Genomic DNA, 6,758 nt, shown 5'->3' on the forward strand with positions numbered 1-6,758 from the left:
CAGCATTCTACCCCCACAGCTAAAATCACTGAGATAATTAACAGGATTTTAAAATGCTACAGAGTACATTTCATTTCATTCATAATAGTTTAGTTGTGTTCCTACCTCCTGAGAAAGCAGAGGGTGCAATCCCTCTACACATTTACCTGAGAGTAAGCCCCGTTAAACATAAAGAAACTTACTTCTGAGAAGATATGTCTAGATCGTACAACAGAGTGTGCACCCAAAGTGTTAATATGCATTACTGCCTGGATTATTTTGTATTGGTGTTGATAGTGTTCAGACTGGAGCGATAAAGCTCCTAGAACATTAGCAAAGCAAAGCGGGGTCCAGTACGGTTTCAAATTGGTTGGGGGAACCATGTGTTGAGATTCATCACTGCAGGGAACTGAAGTAGATGAGCATTACATGCTCAGACATGAGCCAGAATGGCAGCTTCTCAATGTTTAAGAAAATCTTCCTATACATAAAAATGTAAGGCTGTCTTCATGCAACTCCCACTGGAGGATTTGTTAATGCCTCATCAGAACCCTGAATTTTCATGAAGTCAGGGCAGAGAGAGAAAAAGAGAACAGCCCTTAAAATGGTAGTCTTTTTTATTATTATTATAAAATATTTATTTTGGTTTTATGTAATGAAACAGATATTACAATCGAACAAAACAACAGAAAAATACAATAAAAAACAACAGAAAAAACACAGTATAAAAACATATAACAGAAAAAGTAAAAAGGAACAAAAGTTAAAGAAAAATTAGTTTTTTGATTCTTATCTTTATAACCCTCTTTCCTGACTTCCTCACATCTCCCTTTCCTGCGTTCCCCTTTACTCAATCAAATTTAGCAGCTCCTTAACCTCTTTCAAATCTTAATCAATATTATACATTCCAACCTATTATGTCTTCTATTTTCCCTTTCTTTTTAGATACATTCTTAAATATTCTTTATAACTTGATCCCTTATATCCTTTGTTTAATTTCGACATAATTTTACTCTGGTCTTACCCTTTTTTCTTAAAACATTTTTACATATTTCTTTTTACTGTGTCACTGATGCCATATTATCTTTATATCCAACATCATTTTAACATTCATACATTTTGCAATGTTTTTGGAGATATTCTTTAAACTTCTTCCAATCCTCTTCCACCGACTCTTCTCCCAGGTCTCGGATTCTGCCAGTCATTTCTGCCAATTCCATATAGTCTATCACTTGCATCTGCCATTCTTCCAGAGTGGGCAAATCTTGTGTCTTCCAATACTTTGCGATAAGTATTCTTGCTGCGGTTGTTACATACATAAAGAGTGTTCTATCTTTCTTTGGCACCAATTGGCCGACAATGCCCAGAAGGAAGGCCTCTGGTTTCTTAGGAAAGGTATACTTAAATACCTTTTTTAGTTCATTATAGATCATTTCCCAGAAAGACTTAACCTTTGGGCATGTCCACCAAAGGTGAAAGAATGTTCCCTCAGTTTCTTTACATTTCCAACACTTGTTATCAGGCAGGTGATAAATTTTTGCAAGCTTGACTGGGGTCATGTACCACCTATAGATCATTTTCATAACATTTTCTCTTAAGGCATTACATGCCGTAAACTTCATATCGGTGGTCCACAACTTTTCCCAGTCAGCAAACATAATATTATGACCAATGTCCTGTGCCCATTTAATCATAGCCGATTTGACTGTTTCATCCTGAGTATTCCATTTTAACAGCAAGTTGTACATTCTCGAGAGTATCTTAGTTTTAGGTTCTAACAATTCTGTTTCTAATTTCGATTTTTCCACCTGGAAGCCTATTTTTTTATCCAGGTTAAAGGCCTCTCTAATTTGATAATAATGTAACCAATCTCGCACTTTATCTTTTAATTTCTCAAAACTCTGCAATTTCAATGTGTCTCGATCTTGTTCTAGTATCTCCCAATATTTCGGCCATTTGGCCTCCATATTGAATTTTTTCAAAGCCTTAGCCTCCATAGGTGATAACCACCTTGGGGTCTTGTTTTCCAACAGGTCTTTATATCTTAACCAGACATTAAACACAGCTTTCCTGACAATATGGTTTTTGAATGCTCGATTAGCTTTTACCTTGTCGTACCACAGATATGTATGCCACCCAAAAGCATTATTGAACCCTTCCAAATCCAAATGTCAAGAAGTAGCCAGTCTTTCAACCAGCAGAATGCTGCTGATTCATAGTACAGCTTCATGTCTGGCAGGGCAAACCCCCCTCTTTCTTTAGCATCAGTCAATATTTTAAATTTTATTCTGGGCTTTTTGCCCTGCCAGACAAATTTAGAAATATCTCTTTGCCACTTCCTGAAACAATCCATTTTGTCCACAATCTGTAAAGTTTGGAACAAAAACAACATTTTTGGCAATACATTCATCTTTATAGCAGCGATCCGGCCTAACAAGGAAAGCTTCAATTTTGACCAAATTTCTAGATCTTTCTTGACTTCTATCCAACATTTCTCATAGTTATCTTTAAACAGGTTCAAATTTTTAGCCGTCATGTTAATCCCTAGGTATTTCACTTTCTTAACCACTGTTAAATCTGTCTCCTTCTGAAACCCTTCTTTTTCCATTATTGTCATATTTTTCTCTAGGACCTTAGTTTTTTGTTTGTTCAATTTAAAACCTGCCACATGACCAAATTCTTGAATCAGTTCTAACACCCTTTTCGTACTAGATTCTGGCTCCTGTAATGTCAACACCAAGTCATCTGCGAATGCCTTAAGTTTATATTGTTTGGCTCCGACCTTAATTCCTTGGATCAACTGGTCCCTTCTAATCATGTTCAAAAGCACCTCCAGGACAGAAATAAATAACAATGGAGAGATAGGGCATCCCTGTCGTGTTCCTTTTTCTATTCTGAACTCTTTTGACACCACATTATTAACTATCAATTTTGCTTTTTGTTCTGAATAGATTGCTTCTATACCATTTTCAAACCCCCGTCCCACTCCCATTCCCTTAAGATTTTTCTTCATAAAATTCCAAGAAATATTGTCGAAGGCCTTCTCCGCATCAATAAAAATTAAAACTGCTTTTGTATTAATATTCGTTTGCAATAACTCCAAAATGTCAATAATGTTCCTTGTATTATCAGAAAGATGTCTGCCTGGAAGAAAGCCTGCCTGATCTTTATGTATCACTTCATTTAAAACTCTTTTTAGTCTGTTGGCTAAAATATCTCCAAAAATTTTATAATCCACATTTAAAAGGGATATGGGACGGTAGTTTTTAAGTTGTGTCTTTTCAGATTCAGATTTTGGTATTAATGTGATGAAAGCTTCTTTCCACGACTTAAAATGGTAGTCTTAAACAGCAGAGCTTGGGATAAAGCTAGGAGGAACTGTGAGCAATACAGTGGTGCTTGAGGTATAAAAGCACGAGCACGAGCAATTTTATTTTATGGTTTATATTTCGAATTAGATATATATGGGGGGTTTTTTTACAAAATCTTTTAAGTGCTTAGGGCCTCTAAAGGTCTTAAACCTGGGTGAGTTTGCTATACTTACAAGTCTTTGTAAAAGGGGTGGACAATATTGACTCTGTTTCTGTGTGGTGACTTTTACTGTGAGCCAGAGATCCTGCCTGTTTCCTGCCTCACGTTCCCAACAGTGCACTGCCGCCTTGTGGAAACAAGAAGCAATGGAGGGATCATGCAACTTTTCTTTTCTTTTCAAAGTTCACACTTCAGGATTTTTATTTTTATTTTTTAACCTCCCCCCTTGCAAATTCAAAGCTTGCCTGTTGTTCGAGAAGTTTCCCCATGTTGTGCCTTAGCATACAAGGGCATAGCAGTTCCAAACACACACACACCAGAAAGACTCCCTTAAAAATCCATCCTTTGCCAAACTCATTTTGGCACCAATGCTCTCGCTAACAGCGTACGTGCGTCACATGCACATCACTGGTCAAAAGAATTGGGTGGGAGGTGATGCTGGGAAAGGCCCTTCCTCTTTCTGAGAGCTGCTGCTGGTCTGCATAGACAATATTGGGCTGAACAGAGAAGGAACCCAAACTGGTATGAGGCAGATTCTTTCTTGTCACATAGGCAAAGGTAAAGGGACCCCTGACCATTAGGTCCAGTCGTGGCCGACTCTAGGGTTGCGGCACTCATCTTTCTTTATTGGCCAAGGGTGCTGGTGTACAGCTTCCGGGTCATGTGGCCAGCATGACTACGCCGCTTCTGGCTTCTGGCTTCTGGCGAAACGGCGTTTACCTTCTCACCGGAGTGGTACCTATTGATCTACTTGCACTTTGACGTGCTTTTGAATTGCTAGGTTGGCAGGAGCAGGGACCGGACAACGGGAGCTCACCCCGTCACGGGGATTCGAACCGCCGACCTTTTGATCAGCAAGTCCTGGGCTCTGTGGTTTAACCCACAGCGCCACCCGTGTCCCCTTTCTTGTCACATACTGGGGCACAAATAGTAATTTGCATGCAACCTTGCACACACCTTTAGATGTGTGCAGTTGGGTTTGGGGTGATTTCTTGGGCTAGAGGGGCCTGATCCAGCAATAATGAATATTATTGAGGGGCCTGATCCAGCAATAATAACCTTTTAGCCCCTTTTCTGTTGGAGATACAAGGAAAGTGGTGTGGACAGCAGTCTACCCAGCAGTCCCTGCACCTCTTTTCAGCATGTCAGCAAATGAGTGCAAAAGCACTGGGGTCATCCACATTTGTCACGGGTAATTTTCCAAATCAAGTGATCCAACTTTTTTATCTCAAGGCAGCCAATTTTCTTAATATTCTGTACACTTTTTAAATAATCAAAACTTAAATTTAAATCTACATTTATATATATTTTTTTTATGTCATCCCGTTTGTAAGTTATGAAATTTCAAAAAATTGTCAATTTTGTCCTTTCTGGACGACACAAAAACCTTTAAAACTCAGCCCAGAATTGAGATACATCAAAACTAAGAACACCAATCTCTGTAGAACTTCATGGGCTTTAATATGATATGTCACATGATGGACTTACGTTAAATTTTACAAAATTTAAAATGTTAAAACGTGATTTTAAAAATATGATTTAAAATTCCCTTAAAAATTGTTTATTTAATATTTCTAAGAGCTACCTGCAAAATTTCAACTTGGGATCTCAATGGGATCACATTAAAATATATATTTTGTATATACATGTCTGCCTCATTGGGTTCTGTCTAGGATAAATGGGTGTTCTTGGAGTAAAATATAACAGAATGAACAAGACTTCAAACTATAATATCAGTTACTGTCAGCATCGCTTTTGAGCCAGTGCCACCAAGTGGACTCATCCACTTCAGCCCTGACTGGGCTAGGCGAGCAGGGTAGCACTTCCAGAGACCACCTTCTGCACAGGAACAGGTCAAAGTGCTGTGGACTCACAGCTTAGAGTTGTGAGCACCGGATTCACTTCCACAAGAAGACAGTCGTCGCACAGCAGAGTATAGCAGAGTATAGCAGAGCATAAATGACTCGGAGAGCAGCTCTGTAGAATATCTTCTTTATTCTATCTACAACTATAATACACAACTATATACAGAGCTAAATGAGGTCTAAGCGAAAATGCTGAACTGCACTGAGTGTCTGCAGCTGCTCTTAGCAGCAACCTTATCTATACACACGATCTCTCTCTAACACTCAGTCTCTCTCTCTCTCTCTTTGATGTGAGGCTGGAGCGGAATAAGTAGAGAGCAGAAACCTCCCCCTCCTCTCTGGAGAATCAGCAGAGAACATCAGCAGATTCTTGGATATGGGAGGGGTGAAATCTCCTCAGTTACTTCAGGCATTTTTAAAGAAAGTTATTCAACTGAAAGGTATCTGAAAAGCTGGTCATGCTTTTCTTTTAAAAATGTGTTCCAAAGCTGAGTGATAGCTTGCTACTGCATGATAGAATTAACGCTTTGAAAGAATTCTTGTTGGTATTTCATTTCATGAACATTACAACAAAATGCATATCAAACAAAATTGGGGGGGACGGACTTTAGTTACTTTAAATGAATTCAGGCCTCTGGGGCCTAAGGAGTTGCATCCAAGGGTACTAAAGGAACTTGTGGATGCCATCTCAGAGCCTCTGTCTATAATCTTGGAGAACAAATGAAGGTCCCTGTAGACTGGAGGCAGGTAAATGTTTCCTCAGCATCCTGGAAAAAACTAACAAGATTCTGTCCTGGGTCGGTTTTTGTTCCACTTTTTAAAATACAGTGGTACCTCGAGTTACATATGCTTCAGGTTACATACGCTTCAGGTTACAGACTCCACTAACCCAGAAATATTACCTCGGGTTAAGAACTTTGCTTCAGGATGAGAACAGCACGGCAGCAGCGGGAGGCCCCATTAGCTAAAGTAGTGCTTCAGGTTAAGAACAGTTTCAGGTTAAGAACAGACCTCTGGAACAAATTAAGTACTTAACCCAAGGTACCACTGTAAATATTTCAGATAACGGAATTGAGGGGATGCTCATCCAAGCTGCAGATGACACCAAGGAAAGAGGGGTGCGGCAGAAGACAGAATAGGGATGTAAAGTGACTTTAATGTGTTGGAGAACTGGGCCAAAACTAACACAATGAATAACCAACTTCACAAATATAAGTTTGCAAACACCTGGCTTGCCAGCAGCACATGTGAAAAGGATCTAGCAGAGAACACAAGCTTAACATGACCACAAGCTTATAATTAGATTTGGCCCCAAATTCTACCCTTAAATCTAAAGAATTAATTTTCATCCTGTTCACAACAGCTAGACTAGTTATTGCCCAA

This window comes from Podarcis erhardii (assembly GCF_964252035.2).
Source record: "Podarcis erhardii genome assembly, chromosome: Z".
Lineage (NCBI taxonomy): Eukaryota > Metazoa > Chordata > Lepidosauria > Squamata > Lacertidae > Podarcis > Podarcis erhardii.